This window comes from Anabrus simplex, chromosome 5, assembly GCF_040414725.1.
Source record: "Anabrus simplex isolate iqAnaSimp1 chromosome 5, ASM4041472v1, whole genome shotgun sequence".
NCBI lineage: Eukaryota > Metazoa > Arthropoda > Insecta > Orthoptera > Tettigoniidae > Anabrus > Anabrus simplex.
In genome coordinates, this window is record NC_090269.1 from 150,791,045 (window position 1) to 150,813,240 (window position 22,196).

Below are 22,196 nucleotides of genomic sequence, written 5' to 3' on the forward strand. Positions count from 1 at the left end.
TGTGAATCCCATAAGGGATATGGCCTCCTGTGATGCAGGGACAGTGTTCAGTTTAACTCATCAGGTGAGCAGATCCTGAAGAGCATTATTATATTGGTTAATCTCTAGTTTGTTTCATGAAAACATATTACTGCATATTATACACTTGTGTAGTCTCACCCCCGAGTGGATGCAATTGTGTTTTTCGGGATCAATAATTCGCGAAAACGCACTGTTACATTACTGACACGTGTACACTTTTTTTCCCAGGGAGGGTTTAGGTTCTCTCTTGGTGAAAGTGTAAAACTTGCATTCTTCGTTTTTCCATAGCTTCTTCTCCGATGTTGTAAACGTTAAAAATGATAAAATATCAATTTGTTCCCCTCAGGGCATTAACAATATCAGACAGATAAACATTAACGGCAAAATTGAGCTATTTTAGTGTTTCATGAACAAGACATGACAGAGTAATTTGAACTTCTAGTGTTCCACTTCCCATTCATAATCATGTAACACCAGGGCTTACCATTCGGTTGCTGTGGAGTGCCATACAGGTTTGTGACGTCGCGCAGTATTGAGTCCTCACATGCGATTCCACACCAATCCAGACACAGCTCGTGCATGACACTACATGATAGTCAAGCTAAATATTTAAACTCCGATGTAATGGATGCAATTATGCTGACAATGAAGATTTATCATTTAAATGAAAGGATTTTCAGTATTTATATTTTAATTTGGAATACCCCGTGACTTAAATATGTATTAATATTATGTATTTAGTACATATCTAGGTTATGCTCGCTGGGTGTCCTGTATATACGGCAGGGCAGTGCGCCCACTAAAAAGGTCCTAGGGAGAACCCTGCAATATCTTCATTGTATTTACTGTAAATTTGCTGTGCATCATGTAACTGGGCCATCTATCTCTACTGTTTTTCCTAAGTATCTACAAGCAAAGTCCAAGGTTAGTTTCTCTTTATTTTAGTCATCAGACGTGAGAAATACATCGAAGTAGGTACAGTATTTAGAGAGTACTACTTTTAAAATTTCTTCTACAGGAGATGAGGATCCTTAAAATTACACAAAAATCTGTGGAAGTTGCTTCATTAGACTCCTCTATGGCAGTCTAGGGAATACCTGATGTGGAATGTTCTGTCTTTAATAAAAGCGGAGAAACCTGTGTTAATGTCCATATAGACCGATTGGAGACTAAGGGAATTCATTACAGAGAAAATTATTGTACCAGAAGAAGAGGCAAATGAAGAAAACAGTGGCTGGTAGCACTGTATGATGTTAGATAGGCCTACATCACTGTGTCGATATAAACAACAGCAAGATAAGACTTTGGGTAACAACTACACACCTATGTGACAATAAGTTAAAAATCATTTGCCGTTGCCCTTCGTTTTCCTTCTCCAAAAGCATACCGTGTTCAATCAATGAATTCTTCTTCATTCTCTGTTTCCAACTTCAAATACTGGGAAGTATCATTTTAAAAGATAACGCAGTGAACCGAGGACTCAGAAAGCTTCTCAATTTTATTTTCAGGTGAGAAATCTACTCTGGGATGATAAAATACCCCAGAAACAAAATTTACCATGTTTTATACCTTAAATTAAAACTTAGACAGAGGATGGTCAAGTGCTATATATGGTCAGCCTTGCTATATGGTGTGGAAACATGGACTCTCAAGAACATATCAGTGAAACGCTTGGAAGCCTTTGAAATGTGGATCCACCGTAGGATGCTCAGGATTTCGTGGGTTGCACGACTAACGAACCAAGAAGTACTCAGAAGGGCAAGAGCAAGTCGGGAACTCGTTCAAACAATAAAACTCCGGAAGATCTCTTACCTGGGCCACATCCTTAGAAATGACCGTTACTTCATCTTACAGCGGATTGTACAAGGCAAAATACAGGGTCGAAGAGGTGTCGGGAGGAGGCGAACATCATGGCTTGGAAACATCAAAGAATGGACTGGAATTCACAGTGTTGAAAGACTTTTCCACCTAGCTAGAGATGGTTCTGCATTCACCACAGTGATCGCCAACGTCAGGGGGACCTGATACGGTACGATGAAGAAGAAGAAGATACCTATTTCATTCAAATTCTCACATATGGACTCGAAACATATACCCTGCATAACAAGGCAAACAGTAAATCCAGTCAACAGGTATGAAATTTATAAGAACAATGAACCAAAAGACCAGGAAGGACAAGATTAGAAATGAAGTAAACAGGAAGGAGGCTTGAATCAAAATACCTGTTACCGAGCTTTTAGGAGGACGCAAGCTACAATGGTTTGGACATGTTACGAGGATAGACAGAACGAGAACAGCAAGGAATTATTTTGACAGAGAAGTGAAGGAGGAGAGGCCAGTTGGGGGACAAAGGAACAGATGGATAGACACAGTGAAATTGGAGGTCAGCGAGAGAATGCCAATCAATCAATCAATCAATCAATCAATCAATCAATCAATCAATCAATCAATCAATCAATCAATCAATCAATCAATCAATCAATCAATCAATCAATCAATGGCTGCCTCTGTGGATCCGTGGTAGTGTCGGCCTCCGGATCCCAAGATAGCGGGTTCAAACCCGGCAGAGGTAGTCGGATTTTTGAAGGGCGGAAAAAAGTCCAATCGACACTCCATGTCGTACTATGTCGGCATGTAAAAGATCTCTGGTGATACATTTGGTATTTACCCGACAAAATTAATTAAATCTCAGCCATAGACGCCCAAGAGAGATCCGGTTTACTCTAGGTCCGCTAGGTGGCAGACAGAGTAAACCGGAACGTCGAAATTGACGAGCAGACAGCCAGATGGCGTCAAATCAAAATGTCTGCAAACGGTAGCTGAGGCCATACAATTATTATTATTATTATTATTATTTAATCAATCAATCAATCAATCAATCCTGATCTGCATTTAGGACAGTTGCCCAGGTGGCAGATTCCCTATCTGTTTCCCTAAACTTTTTCTTAAATGATTGCAAAGAAATTGCAAGTTCATCGAACATCTCCCTTGTTATTTCTATCCCTAACTCCCCTGCATATAAACAGATATTTGCCCCAATGTGTCCTCTTGAATTCCAATTTTATCTTCATATTGTGAACTTTCCTACTTTTAAAGACACCACTCATACTGATTCATCTACTAACGTCATTTCACGCCATCTCTCCACTGACAGCTCGGAACATACCATTTATTATTACACATGATAAATATCATTCTTGATCCGTATTGATGATACTTGAATGGAATAATATCAATAAGTTAATTTATTTATTTTGCAAGAAATCAGCTTCATTTCCCGTATTTAATCCTATTTACGAAAACTTAATAACAATAAAAAATCTTCCACCTTTTTGATACTTATATTTGTATTTAAGCATATATAATTAATTAATTTGCTTAAATGCAAATATATGTATCAGAAAGGTTGATAATTTTTTATTGTTACTAAGTCTTTGTACATACCACTTAGTCATCAGCTCATCTCCTTTTTCGCAAGCCTTCCCAGCCCAAACTTTGCAACATTTTTGTAATGCTAGTCTTTTGCCGGAAATCACCCAGAACAAATCGAGCTGCTTTTCTTTGGAATTTTTCCAGTTCTTGAATCAAGTAATCCTGGTGAGGGTCCCACAAACTGGAACCATACTCTAGTTGTGGTCTTACCAGAGACTTATATGCCCTCTCCTTTACATCTTTACTACAACCTCTAAATACCCTCATAACCATGTGCAGAGATCTGAACCCTTTATTAACAAACATATTTATGTGATCACCCCAATGAACATCTTTCCTCATATTAAGACCTAGATATTTACAATGATCCCCATAAGGAACTTTCACACCATCAATGCAGTAATTAAAATTGAGAGGACTTTTCTAATTTGTGAAACTCACAACCAGACTTTTAACCCCATTTATCATCATACCATTGCCTGCTGTCAATCTCATAACATTATCGAGGTCATTTCGCAGTTGCTCATGATTTTGTAACTTATTTATTACCCTATTACAGAATAGCATCATCTGCAAACATCCTTATCTCTGATCCCACTTCTTTACTCATATCATCTATCTATATATATAAAATAAGAGTTTTGTCTGTACATTGCTCAGAATTTGAAAAGAATGCTATTTTTGTATCGGTCATGTTCACAATAACAAGAAAATGCATTTTTTACATTTCCGTAATTTCTGTCTGTCTGTCTGTCTGTCTGTCTGTCTGTCTGTCTGTCTGTCTGTCTGTCTGTCTGTCTGTCTGTCTGTTTGTCTGTCTGTCTGTCTGTCTGTCTGTATGTATGTATGTACACGTATCACGAGAAAACGGTTGAAGAGAATTTAATGAAAATCGGAATGTAAAGTTGGGTGATGAACCGCTACAATCTAGGCTATAAATTATTTTAATCACGCTGAGTGAAATGGTAGTTTAGGGGAAGCCTGAAATTTAATTCTCAAATATTTATGTTATTAGTGGTCGTGTCTTAATGAAAATCGGTAGACAAACATGTGAAATAAGTCGCTACAATATAGGCTATACACGCTGAGAAACATTGTAGTTTAGGGGTAGGCCTGAAATTTAATTGTCAAATATTTATTGTATTAGTGGTCGTATCTTCACGAAAATTGGTGTGCGAAGTCGGGGAATAGGTCGCTATAATCTAGGCTATCAATAATGTTATTCACATTGAGTGAAATGGTAGTTTAGGGGAAGGCCTGAAATGTAATCTATATCTTCTTCTTCTTCTTCTTTTATGACCACATAGGATCACTTTAGTCAGTCCATCGTTCAGGTCTCTTTGAAGGGATTGTTCGGGCTTTGCGGTCCTCCCAGTACTTCTTCAGACGCTCCGATCTTCGTGCCCTTTCCTCAGTTGAAAATGTGCGTGTTGTTGGTTTGTTTTGTGTAAGGGTAAAGCGGAGGTTTGTATTCTTGAGTTTTGTATTCAATTTTATCTTATTTTTGGTGTCTTCTGTTGTAAGGCCTATTTCCTTCAGATCCTCTCTTACTTCTCTGATCCATTTACATCCTGTTGTGGTATTTTTTGAGACGAGATTGTGTTGTACTAGTTGTTTCAGAAGTCTCGAGTCATGCATTCTCATGATATGTCCAAAGAATCCCAGTCTCCTCTTACGCATAGTATCTGTAATGGGTTCTAGCTCTTTGTACACGACTTTGTTAGGTATTAACCGCCACTGTCCATCTTTCTGATAGATATATATATATATATATAAAATAAGAGTTTGTACATTGCTCAGAATTTGAAAAGAATGGCATTTCTGTATCGTTCATGTTCACAGTAACAAGAAAATGCATTTTTTACTTTTCCGTAATTTCTGTCTGTCTTTCTGTCTGTCTGTCTGTCTGTCTGTCTGTCTGTCTGTCTGTCTGTCTGTCTGTCTGTCTGTCTGTCTGTACACGCATCACGAGAAAACGGCTGAAGAGAATTTAATGAAAATCGGAATGTACAGTCGGGTGTTGAACCGCTACAATCTAGGCTATAAATTATTTTAATCGCGCTGAGCGAAATAGTAGTTTAGGGAAGGCCTGAAATTTAATTCTCAAATATTTATGTTATTAGTGGTCGTGTCTTAATGAAAATCGGTAGACAAAGATGGGAAATAAGTCGCCACAATATAGGCTATACACACTGAGAATAATGGTAGTTTAGGGGAAGGCCTAAAATTTAATTGTCAAATATTTATTGTATTAGTGGTCTTATCTTCACGAAAATTAGTATGCAAAGTCGGGGAATAGGTCGCTATAATCTAGGCTATCAATAATGTTATTCACACTGAGTGAAATGGTAGTTTAGGGGAAGGCCTGAAATGTAATCTATATACAGAGTGAAGCGAAATTCGCGCACTCGGGCGTCGCAGTGCGACTCCCTACATGCCAGCAATAAAAAATGTCTTTCACAAAAGTTCGTCCTGCGAGTATATCAGGCAGAGAAAGGACGTTGAATAGTGGCAATCTGGCAACACTGTAACCACATGTACGGTAAGTACCTCTGTCAGCATCAAATATCCGTGCTGAGCAGTTGGTGCATTGGATAGGGTTTTGGGTTGGCATGCAGGTGGTAGAGGGTTCGATCCTGGGTTAAGGCGCAATTTTTTGTTTACTAATTTCCATCAGACATTACATACTGTAATACAGTAAGACACCGTACCTTAGGTGTCATGTATCCTACATTTACAACATTTTGTAACGCTGAACACAACAAATACCTTGCTAGGCCTACTGGTAACGTAAGCCCTTACGAAATACAATGGACTTGAACGAGGCAAGAATAACAGTTGCTACTAATCTATGAGATCGTTGGAGGACGGTAGAAAGAAAACAGGTTTCGCATTTAGTATATGAATTTGTGCAAATAAATTCACGCCCACGACGTGGAAAGGACGTCTTTCAAAGCTGACCAAGGGAAACGATTGTTCGTCCATTTGTAGGATCGTAGTATGTAAGTGCAAAGGGTTTCTAGAGGACCCGCTGCAATGGCTGTTGACGATTAAGTTGCCAGATACCATACCACCTGGACTACATTTATGAAATAAAAAAAATACGCTTCAACCCAGGATCGACCCCTCGACCTCCTGAATGCTAACCCAAAACTGTAACCACTGCACCAACTGTACAGCACAAAGAATACGTGCTGACAGAGGTAGTTACCCTACATGTGGTTACAGTGTTGCCAGATTGCCACTCTTCAACGCCCTTTTTCTGCCGGATATACTCGAAGGACGAACTTTTGTGAGAGACATTTTTTTATTGCTGGCATGTGAGCAGTCGCGCTGCGACACCTGAGTGCGCGAATTTCGCTTCACCCTGTATATAAAATAAGAGTTTTGTCTGTACATTGCTTATAATTTGAAAATAATGGTATTTCTGTATTGGTCATGTTCACAGTAGCAAGAAAATGCATTTTTTACTTTTCCGTAATTTCTGTCTGTCTGTCTGTCTGTCTGTCTGTCTGTCTGTCTGTCTGTCTGTCTGTCTGTCTGTCTGTCTGTCTGTCTGTCTGTCTGTCTGTCTGTCTGTATGTATGTATGTACATGCATCACGAGAAAACGGCTGAAGAGAATTTTATGAAAATCGGAATGTAAAGTCGGGTGATGAACCGCTACAATCTAGGCTATAAATTATTTTGATCACGCTGAGTGAAATGATAGTTCAGGGGAAGGCCTGAAATTTAATTCTCAAATATTTATGTTATTAGTGGTTGTGCCTTAATGAAAATCAGTAGACAAACATTGGAAATAAGTCGCTACAATATAGGCTATACACGCTGAGAAAAATGGTAGTTTAGGAGAAGGCCTAAAATTTAATTGTCAAACATTTATTGTATTAGTGGTCGTATCTTCTCGAAAATTGGTATGCAAAGTCTGGGAATAGGTCACTATAATCTAGGCTATCAATAATGTAATTCACACTGAGTGAAATGGTAGTTTAGGGGACGGCCTGAAATGTAATCTATATATAAAATAAGTGTTTTGCCTGTACATTGCTCAGAATTTGAAATGAATGGTATTTCTGTATCTGTCATGTCTACAGTAACAAGGAAATGCATTTTTTTACTTTCCCGTAATTTCTGTCTGTCCGTCTATATGTATGTATGTACACGCATCAAGAGGAAACGGCTGAAGAGAATTTAATGAAAATCGTCATGTAATGTCGGGTGATGATCCACTACAATCTAGGCTATAAATTATTTTATTCACGCTGAGTGAAATGGTAGTTTAGGGGAAGGCCTGAAATGTAATTCTCAAATAAGTTATTTATGTCATTAGTGGTCGTATAGATAAATCTATATATATCAATCTCACAGCTGCGCGCCCCTAACCACACGGCTAACTCGCCTGGTCGTACCGACTGAAACAGCCTGCCTGTATATTGGCGGGAAGTAGCATGCCATTCCTCTGGTTCATACATTTTCTGATATATCTGGTTCGTAACACATTGGTTCATTATAGTATTCGAGCTATTCAATCCCTACTCGGAGGCACTGATTGGAATGAGTAGTGTGCATGTTTAACGGAATAATGACAGAGGAGTGTTCACGGCAGTCTGCGACCTGGTTATTCCAGCTCTGGAACTTCGGACTCTTAGATCGGCACCGTAGTACTGTTCGTTGAAAGTGAGAAAGTTTGCGGTGTTTCATTTGATCGAGTATTTTATATGATAACATTGCTTTCAATCGCTACATTCCTACTGACGTTTTTGTAATGACCTATGTTGGATTAAGTTAGGAAAACCACCAAGTCAGTCTTTCTGAGAATCCCATAGCGAAGCACGGGTACATCAGCTAGTTTATATATATAAGAAAACATTAAGGTCCAATAATACTGCCTTCTTAATTATTACACGGTCAGATAAAGCTTCGCCTACTCTAATTTTCTAAAAATATAGCAACCCATTCAGTCACTCTTTTTTTAGTCCAATTGCACTGATTTTTGCCAATAGTCTCCCATGATCCACCCTGTCAAATGCTTTAGACAGGTCAATCGCGATACAGTCCATTTGACCTACTGAATCCAAGATATCTGCTATACCTTGCTGGAATCCTACAAGTTGAGCTTCAGTGGAATAACCTTTCCTAAATCCGAACTGCCTTCTATCAAACCAGTTATTAATTTTGCAAACATCTATATATATATATAAAATAACTTGTCCCGACTGACTGACTGACTGACTGACTGACTGACTGACTGACTGACTGACTGACTGACTGACTGACTGACTGACTGACTGACTGACTGACTGACTGACTGACTGACTGACTGACTGACTGACTGACTGACTGATTCATCATTGCCGAGCCAAACCTACTGGACATAAAGAAATGAAATTTTGAGGATACATTTATATTACAATGCAGTTGCTCGCTATGAGAGTATTTTTGGATATTCCGTCGCTACGGGGGTGAAAAAGGGGGGTAAATTTTTAAAATGAGTGTATCTATATCTCAAAACCTTAAAAGTTTACAGATGTGAAAATTGGTATTTAGAATCTCCTTCAAATATAAGAAACACGTATTACTTTGTTTTCGGAAAATCCCACTAGGAGGGGTGAAAAGGGTAAAAAAGCCGTTGATTGCCTTTAATGAGGATACTTATATCTCATAAACTGAAGATATTACAGATCTGGAAATTGGTATTTGGAATCTTCTTTACAAATAAAGAAACACGTATTTTTTTTGTTTTTGGAAAATCCAATTAATGCGGGTTAAACAGGAGTGCAAACTGGGGTGAATTTTTTTTAATTTTGAAAATGAGTGTATATAAATCTCAAAACTTTATAAGTTTACAGATGTAAAAATTGGTATTTAGAATCTCCTTTAAAAACAAAGAAACACGTATTGTTTTGTTTTCGCAACACCCCACTTAGAGGGGTGAAAATGGGGGTTGAATGCCTTTAATGAGAATACTTATATATCAGAAACTGAAGACTTTGCAGACCTGAAAATTAGTATTTGGAAGCTCCTTTTAAAAATAAAGAAACACGTATTTTTTGTTTTTGAAAATCCAATTAATGGAGGTTAAACAGTAGTGACAAATGGGGTGAGTTTTTAGAAAGACTAAATCTACAGTATATCTCAGAAATGTAAAGTGTTACAGACATAAAAACTGGTATTTGGAATCTCCTGTAAAACTAATGAAACACAGGTGATTTGTTTTTGGAAACTTCACTTAAGGGGAACTAAAAAGGGGGTGAAATTTTAAAATGAGCATGTCTGCAGTATATCTCAAAAACTTAACATGTTACATAAGTGAAAAATGGTATTTTTTTAATCTTGATTAAAAATAAAGAAACATGTAATTTTTGTTTTTGGACAAAGCACTTAGGTGGGGGATAAAAATGACTGAAAATGGGGTTGAATTCTTTTATTAGGATACCGATATCTCAAAAACTGAAGATGTCCCAGACATGAAAATTGGTATTTGGAATCTCCTTTAAAAATAAAGAAATACGTATTATTTGTTTTCGGAAATCCACTTAAAGGGGGGGGGGGGATTTAAAAACTAGTTGAGTTATTTGTATGAAGATACAATGGGTGATATGAATAAACCGGAGACGTATCTCTTGTCTCGTAAATATTAAGACACATCTCAAATGTATATGAATAAAAAAGCAACGTCTCAGCAGTGACCTTTGCTCCTTGAGACATAACTCGTTAGCGGATTCTCTCGGAGACATGTCTCCAAATGTATATGAATAAACTGGAGCTTAGTCTCTCTGAATGTAGACTGGTCTCAGAATTTCTCGAGACAGCCCAGTAGGTGACTCAAGGCGATAGTGATCAGACTGAAAACGTGATGGCGGAGTTTATGATGGTTTTACAATGGAGAAGAAAAATTTATAAAGCACGAAGAGATTCTCTAGAACATGATTATAAAGATCTCTACCGTTTCCGGAAAGAAAACGTGGAATGGTTAGCACAACATTTTCTGGAGCCAGTACACGAGACAAGAGGTGGAGCTCTTACAAATGAGGAGAAAATGAAAATTGTTTTGCGTTACTTAGGTGACCCCGGGTTTCAAAGTGGTGTGGCTGAAGATATTGGTGTCGACCAGAGTACAGTTTCCTTGACGTTCTGGCAGGTAGTTAGAACAATTAGGTCACATGCAGAAACCTGGATAAAATTTCCCATGACTATTCAAGCATTAGAAAATGCAAAGATTCAGTGGCGAGAAAGATATGCATTTCCTAATGCTATAGGAGCAGTTGACTGCACCCAAGTGCTAATCAAGAAACCACACATACATGGAGATGAATATATTAACAGAAAGGGGCTTCCCAGTATAAATGTGCAAGCTACGTGCAATGCTAGAGAGGAATTCACAAGTGTAGACGCCGCCTGGCCAGGATCTGTACACGATGCAAGAATATGGAGGAATTCCACTGCATGTGCAATAATGACTGGCAATCAAGCAAATGCACTTATTCTGGGTGACGAAGGATATGGGATAGCACCATGGCTCATGACACCTTTTCAGAATGCTAACAGTCCAGAACAGAGAGAGTATAATAAATGCATTACAAAGGAACGTGTTATAATAGAAAGTTGCTTCGGGCAGCTGAAGCAACGTTTCCCAATCCTTCAAAATAAAATAAGACTACCAGTAGCAAAAGTGCCTTCAGTTGTCATCTGCTGTATTATATTACATAACGTGACTAAACATCTTCAAGATGAGGATTTTCAAGTACCTGATGACGAAGTGCAGAACGAGGAGGAGGGAGAAGCAGCCGTAGCTGGGGTGGTCCGGGACGCACTTGTACGGGAGAGGGGACAGGAAAGAAGAAATGCAATTGCACGAGTAATTCATGGTTTGTAGGTGAGTGCAAATTTAATTTTTATTCATATAACAATAATGATAAAGATGATGGTGATGATAGCCATTAGCGATAGGATTTACATGCATCATAAAGTCTAAAATCTTCAAAATCAAACGAGAAATATGCAAAACCGTGCAACATACAATTCTGAAAATGATTTTAGTAATGAATTATTAAATTAATCTTAATCTATTCCGCATTTGTGATTTTTTCTGTACGTTGACATTTTTTCTGTTCACAAAATACGACTAACACTTTATCAATAATTAATTCGCAATCATGGAAAACGCCTAAACAAAACATGTTTATGTTTAAAATATGACAAACAATTCTTCAAGGCTTTCATTATTCATTTTTTCCTGCTCCTTAGCTGAATGGTCAGCGTAGTACTCTTCAGTTCATGGGGCCCGGGGTTCGATTCGCGGTCGGGTCAGAGATTTTAACTTTAAATCCCCAACAGTCCTGAATCTCACACACAACACCATCCTCCGCTACAATAACATGGCAGATTATACCCATCCTCGACGGATGGTCTGCCTTACAAAGGCTGTACCAGGCTAGAAATAGCCACACGAAATTATTATTATTATTATTATTATTATTATTATTATTATTATTATTATTATTATTATTATTATTATTATTATTATTATTATTATTATTATTCACATTTTGATATCTGGAAGGATATTTTTTTAAGTCTGAAAATTATCACTCTATCCCATGTTGGCCAATGGTATTGAACGAATGTGTATCCTTGGTCCTGGTGCAAGCTATCCTATATATGTTAACTTTAAGTGCCGTAAAATCCCCTGCCCATGCCTTTTTCGATTGCACTGTTTATAAGTTTATTTAAAAGTTTCAACCGGCGGCTCGTGCCCTTGAGAAAAATTGTATACTGTAACTGGTTTCACAACATTTAACCAGTTTGCATAATGACATTATTCGGCCAGTGATTTGCTGCCTCTGTGAGTGCTGCTCTTTCTCAACCATCGCACCGAAATCTCACTTGCACCGAATACTACAAGGGATGCATTTGGTTTGGATCAGACAGATTTCGATTGAAACGTCGATGAATAGTCAATCCACCTGTCTTAAATTTATTGCTGATATTCACTATGTCATAAAATCAACGACATTGTTATAATTAATTGCTAAAGAACAGCTGGATGGTTTGCAGCTGTATTGACTTCGTGTAGGCACTGTAGAAATGCACTGATAGTTCTATTTTAAAGTTACATTAAACAGTGCGCTTTAGACTGAAAATCAGATTTTGAGAACATGAACAGAATTTCTTTCTCGTTAAACCGATTTTACTAACATGCACAGTATAAAAATATTAGGCTTTTAATACTACTTTATCGTTTACAATTGAAGCTAAAATATGGAATATGAAATCTTAGTCATCTGTATATAAACGTACATGCTATAAATAGCCTTTTATTTTCAAAGACGAGTAAACTTTCTGATTCTTGTAGAGTCATTCATTTTTTCACACTGCGGGTAACCTATATAACAACGGCAGGCATGCAGTGATGTTCTGATGTCTTAATTGATCATCCTACCATGTTTCATTGAATTCGCTGCCTTCTACATACCACGTTCAATTTAAAACTGGAGCAAAAATTTACTGTCAATAAATACCGGTACGAAAATACTATTTCACGGCTATCACCATTAAGTTCCGGATGTCTTAACTCATCATGTTACTAAGTTTTATTGCAATTGATCTGGTCCAAATCAAACAACTCCCTTGTTAGTTCATATTTGTTTATGAATATGGATAGCATTTTGTTTCTAAGTTTTGAAAGTTTGAAATTTAGACAGTTTATGCAACAGCATATAGGTATTGGTAGTATATTATATACCGGGTGAGTTGGCCGTGCGGTTAGGAACGCGAGGCAGTGAGCTTGCATCCGGGAGGTAGTGGGTTCAAGCCCCACTGTCGATAGCCCCGAATATCGTTTTCCGTGGTTTCCCATTTCCACACCAGGCAAATGCTGGGACTGTACCTTAATTAAGGCCACGACCGCTTTCATCCTACTCCTAAGCCTATTCCATCATCGCCATAAGACGTATCTGTGTCGGTGCGACGTAAAACAAATTGTAACAAAAAAAGTACATTATAGGCAGAAACACCCCTAGCTATGCACAGGTATGGTCAATAAACTCTTCATAATCGTTAAGAATGAAGTACGAAGCGTGTGCTAAAAAGAGTTTAAGTGATTGTCAATGTCCGCAGAAAATCATGCATATGAATGTGGATCCTAAATATGATGATAAATACACTGTAACTTCTTACAAAATATCTTGAAGGAAATTTACAAGAAAAGAAACCTAAAATTAGTCGTTATCACGCTAAGGTGCAAGTATACCAAAGGTATGAGCCACTATGTTTATGTAAACCTAGAAAGAATTGAAATAATAACTGTCGTGATTATTGAATATTGATAAGTACGAAAGGTAAGTTTGCAGAAAAGGCTCCGAAGTGAAATACAGCTGAACAAGAAAAAATGGCTGTCAAGAACTATTCTAAATGAAAAAATATCGGTGGGTGTTCCATTTCGGTTGTACTTGTTTGTTCTGCTCTTTTCTCCCTTTCATGTAAAAGATTTTCCATTTGCAATTGTAAAACCAGTTTTTTTTCGAGAACACACTGTTGCTTTTCAATCTTTTTCGCTTGTAAATCTAACACTTTCATCTGTTTCAACAAAACCACTCTTTGTAGCTCTCCGATTGTTAAGTCACTCGTCAGATCAGTTTCGAATTCTTCTAGTTTTCTCTTTTTAGATCTAGATGGTCCTCTACATGTGACATCAGCTGAATTATGCGGCGACGGAAGATCCTCAGTGGGAACGTCCTCCAAAGGAAGGTCGGGAGACATAACATCACTTGTCGATGCGCCGTATCCCGCAGCATCCGCTCCTGAAATATAACAAGACAGATATAATTTTGAAATAAATGTAGTTTAACTACTAGTAAATGTGCAATCATGACTTATAATTCTAAAGTTGTTTATTCTTACCTGGTATTTTGGCAATAGTAGGGTTTGTATCTGCCTGCATCATGTTTAGGAGCTTTTTCTCCCAAACCCTGAGCACAATAGGCTTATTGCCCATTCTTTGCAGATCCCTTTTTGTTTTCAATCTACTTTTCATGTTTCTTACTTTTTTTGAAATTTGAGCCTCCGTCAACTCGATATTTAAGAGATCACGGCAACGGTCACGTATGCGACCTATTGCGGTGACTTTCCCTCTGCGCGTTTCGGGAAGTTGAGATTTTGAGAAGATCACTTCGCCATACTCTTGTACAATATCGATAAAACGAGCCTGAAACTCCGCACTTTCTTCCTCCATCGCCATCGTTTTGAAGTGAACTAAATCAGAAGAAATTTAAAGGACGTAGGCAGAGCATGGGGCACTTAAAAAATTCTTTTCTTATTAGGTTGTGTCTGTTTATACAGCTACTGTGTCAGGTGACAGATACCAGAGCCAGTGTGCGAGACTAATCTCAAGCGGAAGGAGACAAGTCTCGTTAGTGAGAAACAAACTTTATTCATATAGATGACGAGTTCTGTCTCGCAAGTGACTTCCGTCTCAATCCTCCTTCGAGACTTGTCTCCGAGTTACATCTCATTTTTATTCATATCACCCACTATCTCAAAAACGAAAGATGTTGCAGACGTGAAAATTGGTATTTGGAATCTGCTTTAAAAGTAAAGAAATGTGTATTCCTTTGATTTTGGAAAAACCAATTGGGGGGGGGGGGTTGAAAGTATTGAAAAATTAATTTAATTAATTGTATGAGGATATTTATATCTAATAAAACTAAAGTTGTTACAGATGTTAAAATTGTATGTGGATCTCCTTTAAAAACAAAGAAAAACTCATCTTGGGGAGTTGAATTCCTTTCTGATACATATCTCAAAAACTGAAGATGTTACAGTCATGATAATTGGTATTTGGAAGAATCTTTACTAATAAAGAAACAAGTATTCCTTTGGAAAATTCACTTAACGGGGGGTGGAAGGGGGAGTGTGAAAGGAAGTGGAAAAATGTGAATTCTTTTTATGGGGATACTTATATCTCAAAACCGAAGGTAACAGATGTGAACATTGGTATTTGGAATCTCCTTTAAACATAAAGAAACACGCCTTCTTTTGGGCGGGGTGGGGGAGGTAAATCAACTTAACGGCGGTGGGGTGAAAGGGAGTTGAGACCAATTGATTTTACTGTTCATAATATACTTGATTCTGATCACAAACCGATCATTTTTATCTTTCCTGGGTTCGTTTTCAAGAGCCATCTTTTCCTGTGGAGAACTTAAAGTTAGATTACAGTAGATTCTCCTGGCATATAAATAAAAATTTAAACACATTTGAAATAAATGATAGGAATCACATTGACCGTGCAATTGTTCACCTCTATAATAAGGTCAATAATGCACAGAAGTATACCATTCGTATCGCCAGAAATCCCATGCACTTGCCTACGCGCGACAATGGTGCTGGTCACATTGTCAGCAATGACAATGGTAGGAGATGTAATTTACCGCCAAATAGCGGTCTTGCATCTTGCTGTGGTGTCCAGAATGTCAATAGTAGTAGTAGTAATAAGAATAAGAATAAGAATGTTCTGGACCATCGTCCATATGTACGGACCACGCTGGAAACGGGTCCTTGCCGGGTAATGACTACGAATGCAGTCAGGCGCGGGTTCAGTACTGCCAAGGCACCCAAGAAGCCACCACGCCGGATATAGGAAAAGATGGCAAAGATTTAGGGACCCAAGTGACCAGGCGGAATACCTATACCTAGCCCGGGAAGCACGAAATTGATTGCTGGAAAGAAAGATTGAAAAATGGGAGGATCTTTGCTGTAATCTCTCAGAAAACGAGTCAGATCACGAATTTTGGCGGATTATATTAAAACGTTAAGCATTCAATTATAAACTTCAGTATAATACCGTTGTGAAGCACGGGTATCTTGAGTGTCTAATATAATCAGAAAGATTGCCTTCCCAAAGCTTACATGCAATGCATGTCAAACTTACTGGCCTGTAATTTTCAGCTTTATGTCTATCACCCTTTCCTTTATACGCAGGGGCTACTATAGCAACTCTCCATTCATTTTGTATAGCTGCTTCATGCAAACAATAATCAAATAAGTACTTCAGATATATCCCAACCTGTTGTCTTTAGTATATCCCCAGAAATCTTATCAATTCCAGCTGCTTTTCTAGTTTTCAACTTTTGTATCTTATTGTAAATGTCATTGTTATCATATGTAAATTTTAATACTACCAGGCAAGTTGGCTATGCGGTTAGGAGCATGCAGCTGTGAGCTCCCATCTGGAAGAGTGGGTTCGAATCCCACTGTCGGCAGTCCTGAAGATGGTTTTCCGTGGTTTTCTATTTTCACACCAGATAAATGCTGGGGTGTACCTTAATTAAGGCTATGGCTGCTTCCTTCCTATTCCTAGGCCTTTCCTGTCCCATCATCGCCATAAAACCTATCTGTGTCAGTGCAACGTAAAGCAAATTGAAAAAATATATATATACATATCTTTAGCATTAGTCAGATCCTCTATCTGGACATTATCCTTGTAAGCAACAATCTTTATATACTGCTCACTGAATACTTCTGCCTTTTTAAGATCCTCGCATACACACTCCCCTTGTTCATTAATGATTTCTGGAATGTCCTTCTTGGAACCATGTTTCTGCCTCAAAGTACCTATATATACCCTTCCATTTTTCACTAAAATTTGTATGACTGCCAATTATGCTTGCCATCATGTTATCCTTAGCTGACTTCTTTGCTAGATTCAGTTTCCTAGTAAGTTCCTTCAATTTCTCCTTACTTCCACAGCCATTTCTAACTCTATTTCTTTCCAATCTGCACCTTCTTCTTATTCTATTTATTTCTCTGTTATAATATAATGGGTCTTTACCATTCCTTACCACCTTTAAAGGTACAAACCTTTTTTTTACATTCCTCAACAATAGCATTAAACCCATCCCAGAGTCTGTTTACATTTTTGTTTACCGTTTTCCACTGATCATAGTTACTTTTCAAAAACTTCATCATGCCTGCTTTATCAGCCGTATGGTACTACCCAGTATTCCTAATTTTATTACCTTCCTTTCTTTCACATTTATTTTTAACTATGACAAAACAGCTTCATGATCACTAATAGCATGTATTACTTCGGTTTCTTTATAGAGCTCATCTGGTTTTACCACCACCACATCCAAGATGTTCTTCCCTCTAGTTGGTTCCATCACTTTCTGAATCAGCTGTCCTTCCCGTATTAACTTATTTTCCATTTGTTGGTCCTGCTTCCTGTCATTTTCATTACCTTCTCAATGGGAGGACATAGAGGAACAGAAACTATATTTTGACATGAAGAAGTGGCGAGCGCTTGTACACCACACCCAGGAAACTGGAGCAGAAAAATGATTATGATGATGTTGATGACTGTTACATCATTCCCCATTCTTTCCAGCAAATTTATCTAAAACTGGAAGATGTCAAACATTTTCCACAGATTGCTATAATGTTTAGTCAATAAATTTGTCATCATCTCACAATTTCAAAGCATTCACTTTAACACCTCTTTCATTTACAGTGGGATTAATCATTTTTATTTCTCTCTTTGGTTTTACAAACACTTTTAGCCACTCCTATGTCACTTTAATAATAAGGCACTCCTCACACTAGCACATTGTTCACTTTTTCGGAAACACTGAGGTGCTGGAATTCTTTTGCACAGGAATTCTCGTATGTGTCAGTAAATCTGGCAACATGAGCATCTTGAAATGCCATGGCACTGACCGAGGATAGAACCCATCACGTTAGGCTCAGAAGGCCAGCGCTCTACCAACTGAGCTACTTTTTTTTTTTTTAAGAAATAATTTATTTTGAACTTTGTAATATTACAGTTGGTTACATTTAGTTCAGAAGTACCATTATACCAATTTTTTTTTTCTGAAACGTTCACACAAGTTTAGTTTTTTGTTATATAATTGGATTTGATATGTATAAATATATGTTCATCCAAAGAGTGTGGAAACAAACACTTACAAACGTAACTAAAACACTCATAAGTACAACTATGGCATACAGTTCGGTGGCAAAGGACACTTTGTCTGAGGAAGTTGGTCATCTGATAGCTAGAATATTCCCTCACTGATGTGACTTTCTAAGTCGCTAGCATCCTAGTTAGCCAACTGAAACATGTGTACCAGATGAACCAAGACCGAAGGACATCCATTATGTTGAGTAAAGATCAAAAGTGATATAGATGGCGACCAAAGGCTGCATCAAGCTGTTGATTTCGGGAAAGTCTCCAGCGTTCCTTCCTCAGATGATCCAGAAAGCCGGTGAGTGTGAGGAACATTGGTTGCTAATAGCCAGAAAGGTTGTAATGAATGGCAGCGGCTAGAAACCATAGGGCTGCGTTCCTCTTCTTGCTCGATCGTTGCGGAACGTCAAATTGCAGAAGCGCGTGTTGGAGAGAATTATCAGACTCTGCACCCTGTATTTTTGTGATAACTTTCAACATCCATTTCCATATGACAGTAGCATGTAGGCACGTAGTAATCCGGTGAACCAAGGTGTCTGTAGAATCACAGAGAGAGCATCTGTCATCCACCAGCTGCTCGTGTCTTTTCAGTTTTTCACATGTAGGAATGATTTCATTTAGATAACTGTATACCGACACTCTCCATTCTAGGGGTAGCCACTGATTGCAGGTATTTTGCCAGATTAGTTGCCAGGTCATAGTGGGGTGTTTTAGTTGAATGTTCGGCTCGAAGTGTCTATTTTGAAGCAGGAAGTTGTAGAGATGTTTCACATGATCAAAGGAGCCGTCTAAGACTTGGTTATGCGGAAGCTGTTCAATTATTGCTAGTGCTCTCTTGTAACAATATTTGAATCTACGGGTTCTTCGGAAATTGGGATCTTCTCTGAGCTGACTAAAGTGACAATCGAAGGATTCTCCCCTCATATGCATTGCCTTGATGACGTGTTTGACGAAGAGGGAACTACATTTCAGTTCCACTGCATAAAGTCCCAATCCGCCAAGATGTTCCTTTAAGTTTAACTGTTCTCGTTGCACTCTGTACCGAAAGCCTTTCCAAAGATAGTAGCCAATTGACATTTCTATGCGTTGACAGATAAGATGCGGAGCAGGTAGTATTTGTGCGATGTACCAGATTTTAGATAAGGCGTAAGTGTTAATAAACCAAGTTTTTTGAAATAAATTGAGCCTTCGTGCGAGATTTTCTGCAAACTGGAAGCGAATTCCGTTCAAGAGAGCATTCCAATTTAGTTCTATTGTCTCGAGTATGTCCTTGCAGAAGGTGATACCCAAGATTTTGCACTTGCTGGTCAGAGGAATAACGATCTCGCCTGCACGAATAGTGCGTCGCTCCGATCCTAGTAGGAGCAGGGAGGACTTTTCAAAGTTTACCTTTGCCCCTGATGCGGTTGAAAATTCCACCAGCACCCGACGCACGTCGGTAAGGAGTAACGTCAAATCGTCTGCATAAGCACGCAACGTAAAGTGTTCATTGTTTAAGTGTTGGCCATTCAGAGTGCTGTCCAGTCTCCAGATAAGTGGTTCCATGGTTAAGATAAAAAGCAGCATTGACAGTGGACATCCTTGGCATACAGACCTATTAATTGGAATTCGACGGGACAAATGGCCGTTGATCAGCAGCCGTGATGTAGCCGAAAGGTACATGCGCTTCAAGGCCGTTACAAGTTGTTCAGGAAACCGAAGATGACTTAGTATTCTCTAAAGATAATTATGCGAAATCCTGTCAAAGGCTTTGCTGAAATCTATGTTTGCAATTGCAGCAGGCTCTTCAGGAAAAACAATAATAAAGAATTAAGTCTCGGACTGTCAACAAATTATGCATAATAGTTCTACCTGGAACCCCACACGTTTGCCCAGTACCAATCAGTGTAGGAATATTCTGTTTTATTCTATTAGCTACCACTTTAGCAAATAATTTATAATCAGTATTTAGGATAGTTATTGGTCTATAATCCGACACATATCGGCAGCTTACTTCCTTCGGAATCATTATAATAATGCCTTCCGTAAATGCGGATGGGAATCCTTCACGGAAAACATAGTTAAGAACTTGGGTAAGGTCGTCTCCAATCATAGACCAGAAGCGTTTGTACCATTAATAAGGGAAGCCATCCATCCCGGGCGTCTTATTAGGAGCAGCTGTCTTGAGAACTTGTTCTAATTCCTCTTTGGTGATAGGTCTCATGAGGAAGGAGCGATCTTCTTCATCGACATATGTTTCTACAAGGGAAAGCATGCCAAACTCATCATCGTCTGCAAACGTTTCGTGGAAGTATCGTTCACCCTCTCGTAGCAACTCATCTTTGGAGGTAAGAACGTTCCCCTGAGAGTCTATCCACTGGTGTATAAATTGTCGATTAGCAGATTTACGTATCTTTGCGACGTGGTGTAAAGATATCCTTTCCTTGTCCAAGAGGGAAGATCTTTTAACGTGTTGTTGAAGACGTTGTAAATGTTGCTCTTTGAGTTGTAAGATGGTCTGTTTAATTGTTTTCATTTCATTGAACACATTTTCTCTACGTTTTTCTTTGGAATGTAAATCGTACATTACCCGCTCATAGAATTCTAGACTACAATGAAGTTCCCACCGGTGTTCATAAACTATGTTCCTTGCCATTGATTTCATAGCCGGCTTCAATTTCTTCATCCACCAGCCCATAATATTCCTATAACGCGAAAGACTGCTTTTGCACTGATGATACGTAACACTAAATCGCTGAACATCTTCCTCAGCCCTAAAAACATGTTTATTCATTTTCCAAATCCCCCTTCCTGGCTGAGAAATGGGTAATCTGGCCAAGTTTAACGTGAATATTAAGCTATGATGATCGCTGAATGCAACTGGTACGACTCTGCAGTATTCTAGAATATTTGCCTTTGTTGCGGAGATATATGCTCTGTCTATCCTAGATTTTGTATCACCGCGGCAAAATGTATATTCAACACAAGGAGCATAAAATGTCTCCCAAACATCAGCCAACTGCATTCTTTGTACTAGCATCTGTAGTCCTGGGCAGAAGTTAAAAACACCTGTCGAATCACGTGGTTGTAAAATGCAATTGAAGTCGCCCATCAGAAGAACAGCATTCGGTGTCGCTATATGTGGTAGAATGTCCTGAGTGAAAAATGTATTCCATTCCTGTTTAAACAGGGAACCAGATGGACTGTACACATTAATGATCGTGATATTATTAAAGGAGGCTGATAATATTCTTCCGGTGTGGTCCATTGTAATGTCCGTTAGGTTAATCCCTTTCCTATACACAATAGCAGTTCCCCGAGCACTATCACCAATGTTTACTACATAATCATAATTAAATAAATAGCCTAAATGACTGCTGTTTACTTCTTGTAACAAAAGAATATCAACATCATACTCCTTTAAGAAACGTCCCAACAGACCCAACGTTGTGACACTTCTCACTCCGTTTATATTAAGAGTGGCGAAAGTCGTTAGAACTGCAGGCATAACAAGAAGACAGAGTAACAATAGAAACATGAGATTAATAAACATTTGTTCGACTGCAAAAATCACCTTTGCCTAAAACTATTTTTTATGCGACTTAAGGTGGTCTTCCACCCGCTCAACACTTTTCCGAGGCGTACGCAAGCGAGGATCTCTACTACTTTTCACTGTCAACTCGGGTCGCTCCTCTTGGGAGACCGCCTCACGTTGCACCTGTTGTGAAGTCAAGTTATGCTGGCTTTGGTGGGGCTGTGCTATATTACTGTCTCGCTGGTCTACTATTTGATCAGTGTCCATC

The 22,196-nt window shown here is 38.4% G+C and overlaps 1 protein-coding gene across 1 annotated transcript in view; it reads left to right on the forward strand.

Annotated features, from left to right (window-relative positions):
• The window catches only part of LanB2 (laminin subunit gamma-1), a 1,346,184-nt gene that overhangs the window by 1,174,162 nt on the left and 149,826 nt on the right, over window positions 1-22,196 (forward strand). The window lies entirely within an intron of this gene.